The sequence below is a fragment of the Dermacentor andersoni genome, chromosome 1 (assembly GCF_023375885.2).
Source record: "Dermacentor andersoni chromosome 1, qqDerAnde1_hic_scaffold, whole genome shotgun sequence".
Taxonomy (NCBI): Eukaryota; Metazoa; Arthropoda; class Arachnida; order Ixodida; family Ixodidae; genus Dermacentor; species Dermacentor andersoni.
Genome location: NC_092814.1, coordinates 351,212,653 through 351,235,354, shown reverse-complemented (window position 1 = coordinate 351,235,354; position 22,702 = coordinate 351,212,653).

Below are 22,702 nucleotides of genomic sequence, written 5' to 3'. Positions count from 1 at the left end.
ATAATTTTTCAAGCAAAGCAAGTAGAAACAATATAGTGCTCCCAGACAGGTGCAAACAGCAAACAATTGATTGCAAGAAAGATTAGGACCAAATTACATATTACACGGGTCACAAACATACAAATTCACAAGTCACAAGTATTACGCAAGGGCGTTTTCAAGACTTTTTAGGTCGGAACACTGAACAATCTCTTTTGGTAATTTATTCCAGTCATCGATGTTACGAACCAGAAAATAATTTTTGAAAGACTCTTCTAAAATCAAGAAGTGTGATATGTTTGGAATATATTATTCTACTGCTAAGAGATAACTGGCAGCCTCTATGCTGAGTACAGTAAAAAAAATTACAGGTAGAAAATTTGTTACAAGTAAACATATTTTGCACAGTATGTGCAAGAATAGCCTATTCCAAATATCACGCATACTCGGCAAGCTTAGCTACATGGCTCTCGATTTGCAGGAGCAACAGATTGACAGAAATTTGTCAGTGCACAGCAAACGTTGATGATTTTATCTAGAGGTATGAACTGGTATCCCTGTTTGAGAGTCGCATACTCTAGTGACAGAACGGATTTCATTACGACATACTTGTTACGAACCAAGCCGATCACCCTCTCAACGTGAATTCTAACATTTGGAAGATTTCTCGTTGCCTCGACATCCACTGCTGACAATTATCTTTTGCCTTTGGTGAATGCAGGTATGTGGAGCTTTGCACAGTAGAAGCCTACACTGTCAGCAATATCAAAGCCTCTATCGGCCAGTACCAGATCACCATGAGATAAATGGTCAAGAATGCCGCAGTGTTCAGCAATATGTTTGTCAGGGGTCCTCCCTCCCCAGCCATCGCAAATAAAGGTGATCGCTCGCTGAGGACTTATTCCTATGAGGTACTTGGCTGTACTGCTAGATTTGTACTGGGACCAAGTCTGGCATCTCGGTTGCAGGGATGACGGTTGTTCAAGCTTGATCTCAAAGCAGTCGACTATGACCGCTACCTTCTCTCCGAATGAGCCAAACAGGCTTGATGCATTGTCCTCATTATTGCATGCCTTGAGGGCCATGACATGAGAGGCGTCAGTCTGCAAAATGCAACATGTAGCGATTTGTCAAATAACCGACATACGATTGATTCTGATATGTTAAAGCGGTAAGCGAGGTCCTGGTATGGCAGGTTCAACTTCAGCTTCATTACGAACACTAAAATTTCTTGAAACTTTCGCAATGAGTTTTGAGGTGTGTGCTTAACAAACGTCTCTAGGAGGTTGAACACAGCCATTAGAACTACAAAATTTGGAAGACCTATGTAGAATGACACTTTGTTGGGGTCTTCACGCAAGGGCGCTTCCACCATTTCCATTTCCTCGTTTTGCTTTTTCACCGTGGCCAGCTCAAAGGATAGTTTGCCGTAATCTTCCTCTAGCAATTGGAGGTCTCTGCACGTGAGCTCAGTTAGGACTTCCGCCTCTGGAAAAAGAAACAGATCAGCAGAATTGTCTGTCAGTGTAAAACTCAGGACATAATAAAATTGAGAAACCTTTAGACTAAAAAAAACTTGGGAATCGTGTGCACACGAACCTGTCGTTGTAGTAGACTCCAGAATGGGGCCCACTGGAGTGGGCTCATCAGGTTCTAGTTCCGAGCCTGTGGCGTGCTCAGGTGGTGTTACAGGGCTCATGAACTGCTTGTACACTGCAGCAGCATGTGGCTTATTCTGCTGTCGCCGTTTACACCGCATGTAACGCGCGGATGCAACCACAGTAATACGGCCATAACGGCCGTGGCCCAGCCGCAGACTCGGTGCCCAGTCCGGATTTCCATCATCCATCAAATTGGCAGGCTTCCCTTTGAAAGATCACATATGCAAATGCATTAACTGCACATGTACTGTGCATTAATTGCAATATAAAGCGCACAGTTGGCAATCTACAGAGCTTTGACTAGCGCTTTCAGAAAAAGCTCGTCTGAACGCCGCGTGTAAACAATCGGTAGCAGGAAAGAGAAGCGGCCAGGCGAGTTAGCTATAAAACGGTGTAATCTGAAAACGATCCTACCTGTGACGAAGCTCAGCCACACAGCACAAAGCCAGTGCACAGTTAGCAATCTACAGCGCTTTGACTAGCGCTTTCAGAAAAAGCTCGTCTGAACGCCGCGGGTAAACAAACAATCTCGGCAGCAGGAAAGAGAAGCGGCCAGGTGAGTTAGTGTTATAAACGGCGTAACCTGAAAATTCCTTTACCTTTGACGAAGTGAAGACCGCAAACAAGTCCTTTCTATTTATCCTGGCCAGCCAAACGCTCCGGCGCTGCTCAGACAAGAGCCTTGTTCGTTCACATTGGGTCTTAATAACCGCGGGCAAACTAAACAGTCCGATTTGTGGCTGTGCCTTGGCTTTGGTAGCAGAAGAGTCACTTCTCGTTGTGCAGCCAAAAATGGCACAAATTGTCATTGTGAGGCCAGAATTGTCGGTCTTCTACAACTGCAGAGTACACGACCCCGCACGATCTCTGCAGCAAGTGTTCTGAAACATGGCGGTTTCCGGTTTCCTGGCTTGCGGATGTGACGTTCATGCAACCCATGTATACTGAGAAACAGAGGAGAAGACGAGTTGCGAGTGACAGATCTCCTCTCCCATTCCCACGGCCAGACCCTCCCTCCAACTTTTCGTGTGGTGTCGCCGGTCCGATATTCCGTCTATGACGGTGTTGTTTGTGCTTCTTGATTGGCTGTCGTGCTGGTAGGTTTGACCTGTGGATGATGGCTACCGACAGGAGGGAGGGTTTGATCTGAGGTGTTATAATGACGGTCCGGAGAGAAAAAAATCTGTTCTGTGCCATGGAAACGAGGCTCATGCGGACGCCCGTTGCTAAACACACACTTGACCTTTTTTCTGTTTTACCTATTCAACGATGTAAATAACTTTTGTACAAGTGCCAGTAAACCTGTTGGTTTACAGACAGACAGACAGACAGACAGACAGACAGACAGACAGACAGACAGACAGACAGACAGACAGACAGACAGACAGACAGACAGACAGACAGACAGACAGACAGACAGACAGACAGACAGACAGACAGACAGACAGACAAAGAACGTTACTGAGGTCCTGAGAAGCGCTGCACTTAGACCAGCACCGCGGGCCGCTCCCACGTGGGGACGGGGAGGCCTAGCCTCACCGCCGCATCGTGGGCTCTTGGACAGTCCGGAGTTGTGGAAGAAGCTCAGAACTCTTGATGGCAAAGCTCTACTACTCCTCGGTGACTTGATCGGGTTCCCGTAACGAGGGAAAGCTCCGGAGCATGTGGCCTGAGCTGCTAACCGACCGGCAGTCCGAGCAGGTAGACGCGAAGGGCGTCCAAAGCAATAATGCTGAGGAAAGCTAAACTTGGATATGACCTAGTCTTCAACATTCTGAGTGTGAATGCCTGAGACCTGGATGGTTTACCGTGAAGAGGCGGAAAAGCGCGCCTGCCAATTTAAAAGTGCTTGGTGACTTCGTTAAAGGAGAATAAAATGCATTTAGGTTCCCCATATCAATCCTGCAGACCAGCGTCCTCCCCGGCGCGGAGGGTTAGAGCGCGCGCCCGAGAGTGAGCAGCACCATTGAGGTTGGTAAGGGAATCTAGCTGAGAATCGAGATGTGCCGGAAACCAAGTAATGGCTTGCGGGCTCTAAAATTCTCGGCAATAAGATTATATCCCAACTTGCGAGCTTCTGATTAATTCAACCCGAAGCCTCCGCGACGCTACCATATGGAGCCGGGTTGGACATAACATATAGCGCCGCAACAGCGTTCAGAGAGGCTTAGCTCGGCAGTCCGACAGGAAGTGGTTTCGTTCGGGAGAGCTCACTCAGCCATATAACATTCAATGCATCGAACTGAAACTTGTGCTCATCGCGAATCTTAAGGCCTACAAGTGCGCAATTTTCTGCAAAAGTTTTCCGCTTGGTTGGTTATGGTGTCTCTGCGCCCGACACGCGGGGTCCAGAAATAGCGTGAGGAGGCCCGGGCAGCAAGATAGAGAGATATCAATTCGTACGCACTCGAGTACGGCGGGACCATTACGAATAAAGAGCGTGCAGGATTGCAAGGTTAGACCGTAGGAACCCCACTAGATGTTTAATAAGCGAGTCGTTTAAACTTTCTAATGCGTGAATGGGTGTCATGCACATCAATATGGTATTTTTGTGTACAGGGAAGAAGGCATTACTCGATCATTCCGGTGTCTCGTGTGCGGATGGTGCCGTTTTCGCGCCACGCGTGATGCAATCGGAGGTAAATTAGTCTCACGCACGGCGTTGAAAGAGGTGTAGATCAGCAGCACGTTTGTCCATCCGAGCAGAATGACCGCGTTTGATTGAGCTCGCAATGACATAGAGGGTATAATTGATCGAACTGAAGCTGGTGCTCATCAGGCCGTCGTGTGTTGTAAGGCCTACAAGTGTGCAATCTGTTGCAGAAGTTTCACGATTCCTCTATTATGCTGCCCCTGCGTTCCACACGTAGGGTTCACAAATGGCACGAGAAAACTGGGGCAGCAAAGCAGATGCATATCCACCCCCTTTGAATACAGTGGGACGTGTGTTCTCGGAGGCCGTCTCGGGCGCTACCATTAGGGGGTCATTTGAAAGTGACACTTTAAAATGTTTTAAATGTTTTAAAGCGCTTGTCTTCGTTTCTTCTTGTGTCCTTGTTTCGCTGCGTTATACAGATTGCTTTCATTGCCTTTTCCTTCGATTTTCCCGCTGCCGCCGCTGCTGCTGCTGCTGTGACTTTCTGGCGCGCCGCGTCGGGGGTGGTCCAGAGCGTGTTTCAGAGCGTGGTTCAGAGCGTCGGGGGTGGTTCAGAGCATAGAAGGAGCGCGGCAGAGAAGAAAAGAGATGCGAAAAACTCCTTTGGACCTTTGCATCACGTCGAGTGCGCACAATGCCCTCCGGAGCTCCCTGGACGTCGCTACATTAGCCTCTTTACACCTGTAATTGTTCATGACCCTCTGCAAAAGCATTGCAGAAACTGCAGTCCTTACCTTTCCAGTAACGTGAAACTCCAGAGGGTAGCTAGATAGAATGGCAGAGAGGAGGGGAGAGGAAGCAGAGAATCGGTAGAACCAGAGTCCTTCCATTTTTTTTTCTGGTCACGAAAGTGCCGCCTCAGTTTCATATAGACGACCGCACGCCAAGTTTCATCCTAGACGCCAGCGCTCGTTTCTCCCCTGGCGGAAAGATTTCACCTCCAACGGGGGTAGGTTTCCGCCGCCGCTTCTCTTCATGATCGCGCCCGCGTTCAGTTCGCGCTGCGGGCGAAACGTCTCTTGTTTGCGACGGTGCCTCTTCGGATGACCGGAAATTATTATTGTGTTGTTAACTGTCACGACAGCAATGTAAACATGAAAGGGTTGATGCCACCAGTGAAATTCTGCCGATTCACAAGAAAATGGTACGAAAAAAGCAGACGACAGACATGGATTACTGCGGTGCGCCGAGCGAAGTAAACAACTGACAAACGAAGCGAGCTCGTTCATTGATCACTCCTAAGTGTATGACGGTTTTTATATGTAACCCACATGAATTTAATAATTAATCGCTACATAATCCTTTTATTCGTATAAAAACTTTAAGTTGTTCGACGAGCGCTTGTCCTGTCTTCTTTCTCGTGTTTCGTTTGTGTGCGCTGCCCAAGAATGGAAACCACTTCTGTTGTATGCGCTAGCAGTGGCCGAAGTTCACGCGTGCCGAGAAATTGAATATGTGCACGATGCATTGAGCATGACCAGAGTTCATTCCCGCTTCACCAATGCAGCGATCGATCGAGTTGCTGGACGATACACGCCCGCATCTTGGTCGCGCCGGCATTGCTGAAGCAGCAATGATTACTAATACTCTCAACTTCCGTCTCTTGAGCACTGTTAAAAAATGGCCAAGCTGTCTACACTGCTGCTTCTATACCATATTGTAGGGGACGCCCTAGTTGAAGTTGTGTTCGCATGTCGTACTTGTGCTATGCAGCGATATATTTTTGAGAGCAGCATTCCGGGCAAGTTGGTAATCCATTACTTAAATGATATTGCGCGACAAAAAACGACACGGACGTGAGAGACTACACACCAAGCGCTTGGTGTGTCGACGACATGCGCTTGGTGTGTCGTCTCTCACGTCCGTGTCGTTTTTTGTCGCGCAATATCATTTAAGTGATCGATATATTTTTGTTTATTTCCGCACAGTGTCGATGGAAGACCATTGTCGCCATCAGAGACAACACGGATTTGTAGCAAACATATTGTGAGAAACTTCAAAAATGACTTTAGCTCGTATGTGCCGTATGTATGTGCCGCATCGTATGTGCTGACGATTTTTCCGGCGGTACATACGATGTCGTTTCCAATCACCTGCTCAGCGTCACTTACATGGTTCAGCAGACGCTGCCCTTTCGCCGCATTGCAGCCATAAAAATAATCGTCAAGCGTACCGATCTTCTTAAAGGCAAATAGAAGCGTGTACAGTCTGTTTCACACTTAGGGGAAAACTCGGAACGTATTGCATCGCGATGCGGCAAGCAATGGAGTCGTGCGGTGGCAGCAGCTCGAGCAGGCGCAGACGCTCGAGGGGCGGAGTCGCGATCTGCGTCGTCTGCTACGGCGGCGCGGGCTGGCCGTATTGTCGGGAAGCGTGCTACTGTCAGGGGCAGTGCACGTATATTTCTTCACTGTGTGTGCTACCGTAATAAGCAGCGACAAGACGCACTAAGATGTGCGCGCAACGTGTTCAGTCTTTGTTTGACTCGAAAGGAAAATAAAGCACTCAACAATGATAACTATGGGAGTCGAACACGATGAAACAAACGGATACGATTAAATGAATGGTTTAGGTTCAGACAATGAGCTGGAAATGATTTTTCTCGACAATCATTCTCTACACCAGACAGACTCTGCCCGCTGGCGGGGAATTGGACACGTCACGCACGGAACTTCAGTTAGTATCTCGTCATGTCCCCAGCGGCAGCGATGACAGCGCTCATCCTGGAAGGCAGTGAAGTGCAGAATGACTTGATCAGGGATGTGTTCATTCGCAGCACGTCTCAGTCGCTGACGATGGTGGATCGAAGCCTATCCTCGGGCGACTGATAGAGGGGATGGTGCGCCAGCGATACTTTCAACGAACCCCAGACATTTTAAATGATGTTGGCGCCCGGGGATTGAGGCGGCCACTCCAAGAGAGTGACTGTGCGCTCTTCTAGCAGTTGTTGCACCACACGAGCAGTCTGGATCGGTGACCTATCGCGTTAGAATATATAGTCGCCTTCCAGAAACGGGCCGTCAAGAATGCATGGAATCAGTACGTCGTCTATGACTGCCCTGCAGCGATGAACTTACCTTTGAGGCATATCAGTTGGCGTCGCACAACGCATAGTAAAGAATACCGGCTCATTTCACGCCGTAACGATGAGATCGGCGCCCTGCAACTGATAGTAGAACGTTTAGCGACAATGCGGCCAGCGCGCGCCGCCGTTGCAGACGACGCTGTTCAAGATCCCGCCCCTCGAGCACCTGCGCGAGCTGCTGCCGCCGCCCGACTCAAGCGCTCGCCGCATCGCGATGCAATGCGCTCCGAGTTTTCCCCTAAATGTGAAACAGACTGTACACCGCCCTTCACGCGCACGCACGTAGGCACACTCCGCGCGCGGCGCGAAACGTGCCCAAACACGCGCAGTGCAAAAGGCAATCAAGGCGGCGGGAACGAGAGATGGGAGAGGGGTACCACCCGCTAATAGAATTTTGCTTCGCATGCGGCGCTTTCAACGCCGGCGCAGCAGCGCCGCTCTCGGTGCCGTTCTTGTCTATAGAGCCAGCGCTCGCCGCTAGAGGCGCAACCGTGCATGAGAGGGCATGCGAACGCCGCTACCGCTGTGGTTGTGTGTGGGGCAGCCTCGGTATTCTAGCTTTCTCAACTTCCTCAACCGTCGCTTTAGTTTCACGTAACTATTTTTAACATTGAATATGCTTAAACTACTGCCTGAGCGCGTCTTCTGCCATGATATGAGCCCCCGGGACGAAAGAAAAAGCCGCTCATAACATGGAGCTTGCGGCGGTCTCAGACAAAAAAAAAACAAACAAAAAAAGTGGGATTTTAAGAGCCAAAACTGCGATACGATTATGAGGCACGCCGTAGTGGGGGACTCAGGATTAATTTTGACCACCTGGGATCCTTTAAAGTTCACCTAAATTTAAATAAACGTAAATAAATGTCTGAATGAGATTTAGGTAGCATTAATGCAAGACAAACTTCGCTACTAAATGTCTTTAAATGCACCTAAAGGTCTGCAAAGCGATGCCATTTCTGAATGAGATTTAGGTAGGAGTAATGCAAGACAAACTTCGCTACTAAATGTCTTTAAAATGCACCTAAATTTAAATAAACTGGTGTTTTGCATTTCGCTCCCGTCGAAATGCGTCCGTTGTACATGGCCGGCTGGTCTCGGTTCACATTTCTTCATCATCGCCGTTCGACTCAACACTTTGGTGGGCTCCGCTTTTTAATATTTGCCTGAGATTAAACACCGCGCATTCGCAACAAAGCGCCAGTAGTCCCACTTTTCACCAGATGCAAACATATGGGCTGTTGCACCCCCGCTTACCCGTAAGTAAGCGCCAACTCTCCGTTGCGCGTAGCGCCAGATTGTTCGCCGAGCACAGCTGTTCACTTTCTGTTAAACTGTGGCAGAGAAGGACTCTGACTGTGGGCAGTATCTTATAAGGAGATCAAAAGAATGAAATTGTTATTGCAAAGGGCTGCTACCGTAGAATACTTAATGACAAAGAAAAGGAAATTGAGCTGCTCCGTGCGCTTAAGATTTCTCTGCAAAGCGATGCCATTTCTGAATGAGATTTAGGTAGGATTAATGCAAGACTAACTTCGCTACTAAATGTCTTCGATGCGGCTTTTAGCAACGGATTGAGGCGAACGTGAAGTGTTAGGACCTGCGCAGTTGAAACTAGCTGTACTGTAATTAGGCAATTGCCTTAGCAAACAGTCGTTTAGAAGCGTCAGTAAGCCCAGCACTTATTCACGCTGCTCGTGGTTTCGACGCAGAAACGACGAGACTAGGTATTTTGGTTCTTAATGCGCAACTATGTACAATATGTTAAATACTTTATAATTCGATTAAGAAAAGAAATAGAACGTGTTGGTGCAAAAACAACATACAAGCACGATCATTTATTTATCATTCAAGATAAGCGGAGACAAATACAGACAGCACAGAGGCGTCCGGTCACGAATGGTCCACCATTCACAATGCAAGAAGTTTGTTAAAAGCATGACACTGATATAATAAGCATAAAGAAATAACATCAAACGTGAGACATATGAATTGGGGGGCAGGAAACAAACACCAGCAAGCGAATGGCAATAAATACAGGATGCATAATCGATTGTTTCTATAAACAAGAAAGTGTAAAGCATAAGCATTTCATAACACATGGCAAAACAACTCTCAAACGAACACAAGTAGCCACATCACAAATACAGCAATTTTTTTAATGGCTTGTTAGAGATACCACCATTCTACTTCTTCAGCTGTTACTTGCAACGCGTGCTCAGCATCGTTGTTCCACCCCGCCACTTCATCTAAACAGATTAGCATTCGAAAAATAGCGCAGCACATGCACAGAACACACCCGATCACTCAGCTCGCCTAGCACTGCGCACGCGTTTCGGTACGCGAACGATGCCCTCTGTGGTACACTGGCGCCGCGTCGCGGCACCTTTGGGCAGCATATGAACCTCTCCCATAGCGTGACGGTGGAGTTTCGTGACCAGAAAAACATGGAAGGACTCTGGTAGAACTGACGCAGTCGCGAAACGAGTGAATAACTGCATCTCCACTCTCCGTTCGCTGTTCGCATACAAGGGGGGGGAGTGAAGAGGGTAGGAAAAAGGTAACACGAGAACACAGCGAAACGTTACTACTATAGACACGACAGCGGTTGCTGGGAAACTGCACAAACTTATGTTCAAGGTACGGTACGGTACGTTTCTACTATTTCTGAAAAATAAATACCCCGCAAAAAATTGGGAGAATGTTAAGCATCGCCTTTAAGAGTGGAACGCGATAGCATTCAGAGATCCTGAATGCTTTTCACGCTTCCCGCCAACTGCAGCTTATGTAACCGTAATGTTTACCGCAAAACGCTGGCGCCGAATGCTATACACGAAAGCGAGCTTTCTGGTGGAAACGGCGCGCGATGGATGGATGGATGGATGGATGGATGGATGGATGGATGGATGGATGGATGGATGGATGGATGGACGGACGGACGGACGGACGGACGGACGGACGGACGGATGGACGGACGGACGGACGGACGGACGGACGGACGGACGGACGGAGGGATGGATGGATGGATGGATGGATGGACGGATGGACGGATGGACGGATGGATGGATGGATGGATGGATGGATGGATGGATGTTATGAGCGCCCTTTGGAACGGGGCGGTGGGTTGCGCCATCAAGCTCTTGCTAATATACTTCCTAATGTCCAACCTAAGCTTAAAAAAAACACTATGAAATCCCAAAACCAAATTTTCTGACCCCCTATTGCGAATTTTGCTTTTGTACGTCGCCGTTTTTTGTCGTTTCCCTACTTTTCTTCCCCTAATCTTCCAATTGCCTCTTACTAATCTCTATTGCGGACATGTTTACTTTTCCACTGCTCTCGCTGAACCCAAGGGCTTCAAAGAGGCCAGTGGGGCCTAAATCGACCGCCGGGTAGACGTTTTCACATACTAATAAAACATGCTCCATAGTTTCCCTAGCTTTACTGCAGAAAGCACATGTTTCTTCTTCCTTCTTATATCTCGCTTTATAGGTGCGTGTTCTAAGGCATCCTGATCTCGCTTCGAAAAGTAATGAGGTTCCCTTTGAGTTATCATAAATTGTTGTTTTCCCGATTTCGTTTTTTTCTCTAAAGTAGTTACTCATGGCAGGTTTCTTTTCCATTGCCGCCACCCATGAGATTATTTCAGCCTCTCTGACTTTCCGCTTGACGTTATTTGTTGCTGTGTTGCCCACCCTACAGGTGGCATACTTGCTGGTAAGCTTCCTAGTTCTTTTCCTCCTCTGTGAATAAATGTTTTTCCTCTACACATACCTCAACACTCTCCCAGCCCATTCACTTTCTTCCATATTCCTCAGTCGTTCTTCATAATCAATTTTACTGTGAGCTTCCCTCACTTCAAAACAAGTCCAGCCCATATCACGCTGCACAGCTTCATTTGTAGTCTTCCCGTGAGCGCCCAATGCGAGGCGACCCACTGACCTTTGGTTCCCATCGAGTCCTGATTGTAGCCCTCATTTAAAGCAAACACCCGCAATTCCAAAAGTAAGTCCTGGAACCATTACACCTTTCCACATACTTCGGAGCACCTCGTACCTATTGTATCCCCATAGCGCTCTGTGCTTCATTATGGGTGCATTTCTCTTGCCCTTCATTGTTATTGTTTTTTCCTGTGTTTCCATATATCTATTGCCTTCATTTATCCATATACCAAGGTATTTATATTCTGTTACCCGAGGTATTTCCTGGCCCTGTATCTCCACTGTCTTTTCACTCTTTTCATTGAATACCATAACACTTGATTTTCTAACACTAAATTTCCAACCTAAATTGTTGCCTTCATGTCCACAGATATTAGCCAGACGTTGCAAATCACTTTGCTTGTTAGCTAGCAACACAATGTCGTCCGCATAAAATAAACCTGGAAGCTGCTGCTCTGCTACTGTACCCGCCTGTTTGTATGAAAGATTAAAGCCGATATTACTTTCCTCTAGCGCCCTCTCCGTCCTCACCATGTACATCATAAACATCAGTGGGGATAAAGGGCATCCCTGCCTCAGTCCCTTGTTGATATGAACGTTCTCCTCGCTCCTCATCCCTTCGCTTTCAACGCAAATCGTATTTTCTAGCTAAATCTCCCTCAAAAGCTGTCGACAATCGTCACCTAAACCTTCCCCTTCCAGAATGTCCCACAAAATCTTACGGTCTACCTTGCCATCTGAAATGTCTAAAAAGGCCACATATAACGGTCTGCTTTCTACTTTTGATATTTCAATACATTGAGTCAGAACAAATTAGTTATCTAAACGCCTACCTATTCTGAAGCCATTCTGAAGTTCTCCCAAAATTCCGTTATTCTCTGCCCATGCTTAAAGCTTTAATTCGATTGCCTGCATTGCTAGCCTTTATATTGCCGATGTAATGGTCAACGGTCTATACGGGTGAATTCTATCTTCGTCCCCCTTACATTTATAAATTAAATTCATTCTACTTTGTCCCCAACTGTCTGGTATATCGGTCCATCTTTTAAAGTTTCTTCCACTGCTTTCACCAGAGCTTCCTTACTTTTTGGTCCTAGTTCATTAATCAGCCTAACGGCCGGAACCTCGTCCAGCCCTGTGGCTGTTCGCTTAGGAATTTTCCCTTCGGCTTTCTTCCAGTTGAAATTTGTCAGCACCAGCTCCTTTTCCACCTGGGTCTCTTTCATGCTCTTTTTTTCTTCAAATACAACCTCGTCATTGCCTTGGAAAGATTCGGCTGTTATTTTTCGGATGTAATTTATTGCCGCTTCTCTTTCCAGTCTGTTTTCATCTTCGTCTAGGATATGTTGTTGTATTTTGGTTGACTTCCTGCCTAATTCTAGGTGCGGCTTTCTTTTTCTCACGTATTTCTGACAACCAACGGTCACTTTTACCTTTTAATTTTGCTTGCACCAGTATTTGAAGCATAGATTTTTTTCTCCCGGTATTGTTCCCATTTACTGGCTACTTCATCCTGCTGCAACTGCGCCTTCTTTGCCTGCCAGTGCTCTCGGGATGCTTTATGTCGTTAGGCAATCGCTTCTCGTATCTCCCTGTTCCACCAGCTTTTCGGTTTCTTTTTTTCTTTCGAACGAGTATGTTGTTTCTCTTTCCGTATTTCTGTCGTTATTACACTTAGAAGCTCACCATATTCCCACTCTTTATGTGGCCGTTTGCCAAGTTCTTCCTCAACTCTAGTGTCTGTATTTGCTATTTGTTCAGCGTTCAAATTTGGACTGGCCATTTTGCACTCCTTGCTCTCTTTCCTAATTACATATCCCATTTTTAAAATGATGTGTTTATGGTCACTCCCTATGCTGCTATACCCTTCCTCATCGATGACCATTTCTCTCAACTTCTCATTAATTACTTCTGTCATCAGACAGTAATCAATGGTTGATTGCCGGTTTCCCACTTCCCACGTGATCTGCCCTTCACACTTAGTCCCTGTATTCACGATAACGAGGTTATGTTGCTCACAAAGGCCTAGCATTGACTTCCCGTTGTGGTCGGTATAGCCATCTAAACCCTGTAGGTGGGCATTCATGTCACCTAACAGGATAATTTCAGCACCATTCCCGAAACCCTTAATATCGGTGCTTATGCATTCCACTAACTCTTTATTCTTCTCTGTGCAATTATTTCCGGTCCACATATATGTAACGCCCAGCAATTGTTTCCCACTCATTGTATCAGATAACCAAAGATGCTCTTGACATATTGAACTTACTCTTTTCCATTTGGCTCCCTGATGGATGAGCATTCCGACTCCCCTTCCCTTTCTTTCCGAATTAGTTCTTTTGCACCCTTTCCAAACATAATTCCCAATCACTGGCGGCTCTTCGAGTCTCTGAGGTGCGTTTCTGTAACCGCATACACCCCTATTTGTTCTCTATTTAACTGCTCTTCAATCTCTGCCCACTTTTCCTTTCTTCTGCCGCCCTGGATGTTTATGTGGCCTATTGCATGGCGAGCTCTCGTTCTTGCTTTCCTCCTTTTTATGTTATCGACAGCGATGCTCTTCTGAGGTTCCCCTGGAAAATCTTCTTCATTACTACCTACTCGGGCCTCCTGAGCGCCCGTAGACCCCCTAAAGAAGCAACAGCGCGACTACCAAGATGCCAGCCCACTTCTCATGCCAGCCTGTAATTGAAGTGGATCCCGTCTTGTTTAAAACCACCACAACTTCTCACTTCCCCTTTTACTTCGACAACCTCGAATCCTTTCTCTTGGCTCATTTTCCATATCGCCTCATTAGCAGCCACTACGGCTCTTTGTACGTGACTGTCACGTACAGGCACCTCCGGCACCGTGCACACCACGATCTGCACCTGAGGGGACAGCTCGCGCAAGTCATCCACCCCCTTCGCCAAGCGCTGGGCCAGTCCTGTCCCTTTCCTGTTTAGGACGTCATTTAGCCCACGTGCTACTATGACAAGGTTGCGCACGTGGGCATTTTCCGCGAGCTTTTCTTTTCCTCGCTCCATCACAGAACCCAGTGTCAACCCTGGAAATGTCCCTACCGCCACTCTTTTATCCCCTTTCACCCTCTCCACAATTGCTTCTGAGTACCTAGCCATGTTTGACTCGCCGGCGATAATCACCCTTTCACTCTCTCCTACCTCTTCCTGCTTCTTTTTTTCCTTTTCCGCGTGATTCGGACTCGACAACGGGCATTGTCCCCTGTGCTCCTTCACCACGTTGCACGCATACCACATACTTTGCTAGCACTCCTCTCCTGTCACGTCTGGGGGCTGCATTCCATTGTCACGCACATTCTCGTTCACAATGGCGACCCTGTTCAGCTTTTGCTCGGCTGCTTCAAGTCTCTTTTCAACTACCTTCCGTGCATCACGCTCCCTATTTAGCTCATTTTTGAGCTCTTCCACCTGATTGACAAGCTCTTCCTGGAAAGCCTCCATTTTCTTGAGCCTAGCATCGACATCACACTGAGTGACGAATGACTTGGTTCCCTCTCCATTCTCATCCCCTCCATTTAGCTCATTTTTGAGCTCTTCCACCTGTTTTACAAGCTCTTCCTGGAAGCAAGGCGGCCAAGGAGAGCGCCACCTGGAGGTGATTCAAGGAAACTAGCGCGCCGCTTCTTGGCCTGGGAGATCGGCGTGCGCAAATCTTGGAGGCCATGGCCGCCCGATGAATGATAGAAATGCTGGAAAAGCGCTTTTTGTTTGAGTTTCCGTGTAACCGAATTATGTTTTCACGTATACTCAAATTACAATCCGATGCTATCCTGCCTGTAAATTATGTTTAAATTGTACTTTACGATCTAAGTTACTTTGAGGAATTCAATCAGTTCAGTAACGCCTCTGCGCTACTCGGGTGGCCTACGTGGTTGCGGTTCGGAATGATCTTTCGCCAAGCGACGTACGACGCCGACATCAGATTTTTTTGCGATACGGGACCGTTAACGCGATTGCGTTAAAAGCGGACAACTCACGCAGGGAGTGCAGAAGCAGAAACGCATTAAAACGCACCGTAGGGTCTAGGCGACACAACGGAAGCGGCCGCACGTCAAATTAACACTTCTGTGGCCGCCGCGGTATAGCTTTGTGGCTATGGCATTGCTCGAGGTCGCGGGGATGATCCCGACCGCGGCAGCCGCACTTCAGTGGGGGCGAAATAAAAAAACGCTCGTGCGCTTAGATTTAGGCACCCGTTAAAGAACCCCATGGTGTCAAAATTAATTCGGAGTCCGCCACTACGGCGTGCTTCATAACCCGATCGTGGTTTTGGCATGTACAGCCCCATTATCCAATTCATGTTTAATGCTTCTGCCACGATGTGATTTGCCATGTGAGGGAATGAATATGCTCAACGCTCTCGGAGGTAATGAAATATGTCGCACAACAACGCCTCAAGCTAACACTTCTCCCTGTGGGTTCTATGTACTACGCAGACAAACAGCAGCGGTGCATGTAATGTAACGTTTAACATCAACTCACTACACTCGTGTTGGACTGAACGTTGAATACAAATATACATTCGCCGTCAACATTACCACTATTTATCGTCAATCAAAGCAAACAGCAGAGAAAGCTTCGCTTACATCGATTCGCACAGTGCATGGGATCTGCATAATTTTTGCCCTACTGCCCAAACACCCTCTAAAAGAAACGGGCCCACTACGAATAGGGAGCGAACAATTTTTCAAAATTAGAGCTTAAGAACTGCACTAGCTTTCGTTAGACATGCGAGCTTTTGTAATGCGTTAATAAATATATCTTGTGTATTTAGTAATGCCACTTCAGTTCAGTGGCCATTCACCCTCTGCATGCAGAACGCACATGAGACGTTTCGCGTATTCCACTGCGAATGCGTTTCTGGTACAACCAAGCCGATTTTTATTTGATCGTCTTGTTGAAGCGTGCTCGTTTCGTCGATGAGATCGGCGGGAGAAAGAACGCACCCAGCGTTGCGTGTTGCGTTAGGCACGTCCTCACTTGCGGAAATAAGTGCGCGCAAACGCGGCGCGCTTACAAACGCGCGCCGCGAACGGTGCTTTCGCGGCGAGAATTCGCTGCCGCGCTACGATGGGTACAGGTACCGAAAAAAGTGGATTCGGGATTCATCCACACGCGGCATAGAATTCTTGCCGCGAAAGCGCCTTTCACGGTGCGCGCTTATTTCCGCAAGTGAGGACGTACCTTAACACAACGAGACAAAAGCGAGACGCACGCTTAAGGCCGGGCTACATGGAGCGTTTTTACGGCGGCAAGTCTGCGATTTTCGCCCGTTCGGTGCGCATTCGACGCCCGGCGTCGACAAAAACGCCCGTCGCTGCCGATCAGGACCCGCCAGATATCCGACGCGCGTCGTCGGACGCTGCTGGAAGCGGCCGGCGAGGCCAGCCAAGTGTCGCTCACTGTCTGACACCTCCGTCACTTCCGTCTTCCTCGACGGCACATGCTTTTCGCGCGCGGACTTCTCTATTCGCGGGCTTGACACCTTGCGTTGGCGACATGGCCGTGACTTCAAAAGGCAGCTCGCGTGGAATTTGACGATAAGCTTATCTGCGCGGTGCAGAAGCGTTCCATACTGTGGGATAGTGGAAGGGTCGATTATAAAGATGGAGACACGTCTGTGCGTCAATCTTTTCCGATTACGCACAGCGTCGCCATTTACCGCTTATTTCCAACTCAATCTCTCCGCTTAACAGGCACAAAATGTACGGATACATTATTAAAAGCACCTGAAGGAGCTTTAAACAAAGTTTTAGGGTTTTTCTTTTGTATTTTGCTGCTGTCAAGAAAGAACGAATGTCTATAAACTTTATTTCGGCGTTTTATGTTGACTGAAGCTGTTTTGCCTTGTCTGGCCGCACTGAGGCGGCCCCCGCCACTTTTTCGCTTCATGTATCCCCAGCCAGCGGAAGTTGGGCGTCACGCCGCCGCGGCGTTTTCTGCTGTGCGGAATTCGTCGAGAAAAACGTTCCATGTATCCCGGCCTTTACGACGAATTTCACGCACAGCGTGTGCCTCACGGTCATGTCAGCGCTTGATTTAATGCCGCCGTGCCACTTCATCTATCGACAACCGAAAAAACGAACGCAGGGAGAAGCAGAAGGTGGTAGGAACAAAACTATATAATATTCGCTTAACTTTACAGTCTTCTTTAATTGTTTCTGCACAGTTCTTTGAACAGTGGTAAGGGGCACGACCTTCCCTATAGGTGCTGGCTATCCGGGGAATAAGGGAAGCAGTCTTAAGAGGGCGAGTTATATGTGCGCAGAAAAAGGATTACAATTCACTACTAATTATATCCACAGCTCTAGGGGTGCACTAATGGGATGTGTTAAATGTGCGTGCTATGGACCTCCTTAATGAGCTAGCGTGGTTCACGACGCATGCGCACAGTGAGCGCTGTAACGTTCCTCTTGTTTATTTATGTCCTCATGGTGACCTGATCTCCCGCCTGTTAACAATGTTGCCATTATAGCTAGTTTTATGCAAGATTCAGAGGATTTTACAAGGTCATAAAGTGCTCTGGACTCCTAGAAGAAAGAGGGAGCCATGTGAGCTAGTTATTGGCTTGACGCTGTGAAGAAACCGCGGGAACACGGAAGCAATGCTGTGTCCTGTCTCCTTTAGCTATCGAAAGGGGTTTTCGCAGCTGTTTAAAGCTTTGTAATAACGGCATACGTGTGCTTAGTAATGGTTATCTTCTGTGTATTACTGAATTTTGCTGTGGCAGCAGTTGCTACCTCTTACCCGGGCATGCTTTCTCCACCAGCCCGTTCTTTTACGCCAACATAGGCGACCACGTCCAATCGTCGTGGCTAACGCGTCATCGTGATGACACTTCCGCATTCATCACAACCACTGTTGACGCCAACAGATCCTGCTTCCGTATCTGTTGACTTCACATGGTTATGAGCAACAAAAATCGGGCCTCTTGGTTCCCCCCGTCTTCTCGTTTATTCCTCATTCCTTAGTTTCATTTTACCAGAGAACGCAGAAAAAAAGAACTTGTTAAAAGAAATTCAATAGACTGTTTACCAAAATGCACCAAAAGAAAAAAAAGTAAACAATTCGCTACTAAACTGTGACATGACAGAAATGAGAATAGAGCTCCCCAACGACTACAAACTGATCTGAAATAGGTTTCCACAGCCCACCAACCAATGTGCTGATTTTTCGGTCCATATTGCAGCCATGAATCGTTTACCGAGCCCAATTCCACCATCTGACAATGGCAGAATGATCTAGCCTTGAGTCCACTGACCGGGCCGCCATGCGTACCACCACAAGGTTTCCGCGAATGACTCCAGTGCCAAGCTTGCCGGCCGAGGCGCAACTTAACACAATCGATGTACTCGAATGCATCAAAGTCCTTCGACGGCCTCTTTTAATGCCTCAGCATTTTACTCAGTCGCCACGTTAGCCCGGCACCGAAGACATCAAGTGCCAAATCTTACTTGTGACACATATACACTACGCCTTGTAGAATAGGGCATAACTTACTGACAACAAACCTCTTGGGCGTCTACATCATCTGGTTCATCACCAGATTACGGCACTAGGCTGTCTTCGCCGAACAGATGACGCCCGGGACACTTATTGCATGCTTCGACGTCCGCATTAATGCTGGGATTGTGCACACGGAAGTTGTTTGACCACGGCTACCTGAGGTAGATGAGACCTGCTCGTATGCGGCGGACTTCGCGCCGCCAGCGCACCGCCAGCGCACCTTGTCGAAATCACCGCCGTACGCGATCACCTGACCACACTGCTGCCTTTCGCTGAAACCATCCCCTATAGCCACATCGTCATTCGCACGGAGTCGACGCAGGCAATCCAGGATAATTGCAGAGCAACTCTTTCTTCATCGTTCGCTGATGCCACTCACCGTCTTGTCATCACAAAAACAGTCCAAATATGCCTCCAGTTAATTATCCGTTCAGCTCTGCCCGACAAAATTCTCTCGAATTCGGCTAGTCGCCCGCCTGCTGCGTTTTCCCAGCCATTACCGCATTTTCAAGTCCTAATGAGGCAACAAGTTCATCTTGCGGACTTGGCTACTTCGCTATGCGCAAAGTTTCCTTTATCTTTACGACTGTCGTCATTAACGGTCGAACAAAATGTACACCACTAGGTTTGGAAACAAACAAGGAACCACATCCCTCCTCAATGCCCGTGCGCCGCGCTCAGTTTTGACGATCTCGTCGTTTATGATACATCTGAGCGTCTTCGTTGTGTCGCCGTCCTGGTAGTGTACACCACAAGCCTTGCATGATTTCCCCAATCCTTTGTCTGCGCGGAGAACGTCTCTGCTCTACTTCTAAATTAGGAGCGGAGTTTGACGGTAGTGAGAAGTAGAGTTGGGGGGGGGGGGGGGGGGGGGGGTTTGCTCTTGTTTTATTTTCAGCGCAGCTCTTAGGCGCCCGCTCCTAGGTTGAGCGTCGGCGTCCCTCGGCGTAACCGCCTAACGCGTTCGTTCCACTGCTCGCGCGTTCGTCGTCTTATTCTTCCACAGCTGGCTCCGATGCCGCTCCTTATGCCAGCGTTCTCACACTGCCGCTCCCTCTGCGAACGAGCTGACGGCACTGGCCCAATGCCAGTCGGTGCGGTGATGTCGGTCTCAAATTCTTCGCCTCAGTATATCACAAAATGAAAACACGCATCGAGTTGCGCTCAAAATTCGCTTTAGGGAGTATCGCAATCTCCGGACACTTTCCTCCTGCGCCCGCGGGGCACGAAATACGTCGGCATGTTGTTGGCAAGTTCCAAAGTATGACACTGAAGGTGGACCAGTAGTAAGGGCCCTCTCAAGAGGCTAAAAAAAGCGTACCTGCTAACTCTAGGGGAATTTCGCGACGTAGACACGTCTCCGTAAGCACTGACGTTGAACCTCACGCAAGAGGCCATGACAGCCGGCCACGTGCAGGGACAGCGACATGGCACACCGATGGATAAAATAAAAGCGGCTACCAACATCAAGACACGATGCAAACAAGCGCAGCCAGTAGAGTAGCGTCGTTCACTTGGCGCTATCGCAGCGCCCTCACAGCCCATAGGATCAAGATCGCGCCTGGCTCGAGAGGAGGAGTTGTGAAACTTAAAGACTATCTGTAAACTTTGCTCCAGTCAATACCGCAAGAAATTGTTCCAGGCTTACTGCGCATAATACCGCTGCCACAACAGAAAATTAATGCACCTGAAGAGCAAGGATTTACTCACGCCGCGCTGGCAGCTCATCTACAAACCAGCACCGAGATTAAGTAACTTATGGGAAGCTAAAGGTTAGAAGGAAGGAATTCTTCGGAAAGGACGACGAGGTCAGGAGTCAACACTGATGAAAGTTTTTCCTCTTCTCCAAAGCAGCTTGCCCGTGCACGAATTTTAATATTTTATTCGAACCGATACCAAACAGACGTAACAGCGCAAGACTTACTGCGAATCGTATTTGGAGCCCTTTTGGTTGAGCATTGTTGTCAATGAACTGAAAAGAGGATTTAGGATGTAACAACCAGAAGCAAAACTTGTCGTTTACGCAGAAGGTGTTACGACGTTCTGCGTTGATTTTGTAAGCGTCGTGCAAGCCGTTGAAATTGTAAAAAAAAAAGGGGGGGGGGGGAGGGTATTGTGCGTTGAGCGGGAGCGCTGTTTACTGTGGAAATTGTCTGGCGCTTTGGGATACGGACTGGTCGATGACCCTAGACGCATTTTCCTATATGACTTTTGTTACAACTCCTGCAATTTAGATGGGCGATCCGCTGGAATATCCTAACACAGTAAACTATATGGTAAACTGAGGTGTGCGATTCTCGGGAGAAGGGAGACAAATGCAAAGTGTGGAAGTCGTCTTAATTAGCTAAACTACTGTCTGTAACTTGTTTTCAGTTAGCAAAATTAGGTACGTCCTTCAAGTGCTACGCAGTTCGAAAGCTAGCATGCAGATGTTGCATCTTGCGTTCGCGGTTTTCGTGTGGGGGTCCTCCTGGGAAAGGTCGAGCCGTACATTACATCTTCAATACGTCCACCCCTACGGCGGATTGTATTCAGTACGCAGTTTTTGCGCCATGCAGTCGGCCGTTCTATGTTGGTTATAAAGATGTGAAAGGTATTTTTTTATGTACAGTTGACCAGCTCTGGTTGAGAGCAGCTTTGCCTTAAATTGTAGTCTAGGCTACAGAGCCCTGCACAGACCCGGTCCTGCACGTCGGCCGGGCCGGGTAAAGCGATGTCTGATGGGCCCACCAAACTTTCGGGCCTTGGTGGGGCTTTAAGCCTATAGGTAGACCTTCAAACACTTTTACGCAGCAGTTTTTTAATTCTGCTACGTGCTGCGTAGCGCCATCCGTGTTAGGCCCTGTTAGAATAGCGTTTGTCGCCTTCCGTACGTTAAACGCAAGCACTTGCGCCCGACGCTACGGACCGCCTGGGACAGCTCGCGCTTTCAGACGCCGTGTCAGACTGCGCTATACCCCGCCATAGTTGCTTGGTGGTTATGGTGTTGGGCTGCCAAGCACGAGGTCGCGGGATCGAAACCCGGCCGCAGCGGCCGCATTTCGATGGGGGCGAAATGCGAAAACATCCGTGGCACTTAGATTTAGGCGCACGTTAATGAACCCCTGGGGGTCCATATTATTCCGAATATTATTATTCCACTACGGCGTCCCTGACAATCAAATCGTTGCTATGGCACGTAAAACCCCGGAATACCTTTTAAACTGCACTGTCTCCGGGACCTGCCCATTTCATACCCGCACTTTCCTCGTAGTGGTTTACGCTGTGCAGAAACTCTTGAACCTTGTACCAGCTTCACGGTCGCCTAAATTAATCATGCTTGAACATTTCATGGCTGCAGTACAAATGCCATCGTTGTTTTAACATACGCCATATGACATAGCCATCAGTACGTATACACGATTGTATAACACGTACCCGCTGACGGAGTCACAATCCATGTTTCGCTCGCTTACGCTCGTCCACTACCCGTGTAAAACGAAATCGTCATGTCGTAAGCCCCCGTCGAACAGCCTGCTTCGACATGTCCTTGCTACCATGCCATCGTGTTCGACGGGGTTGTAGTCGTGCGGCTGTCGTCGCACGCACGTATGCTCTCGACTCCGCACATACAACTACTCAATTTACACAAGTGCGTAATTGGTTCAACTGGTAACGGTTTGCGGAACTCCTAACAAGGCTGGAGAGCAAGGTATCGGCAAAATGCTTCGCATAGCATCGATTCTCACAGTGCGTGGTATCGGCACATTATTTTTTTCCCGATCGTCTGTTTTGGGTATCGGAGGTGGGCGTGCTAGCTGACGCAAAGAAAGGGCGAGATAAAGTTGCAGCATATTCTTCATTAAAAACCGTAGTTG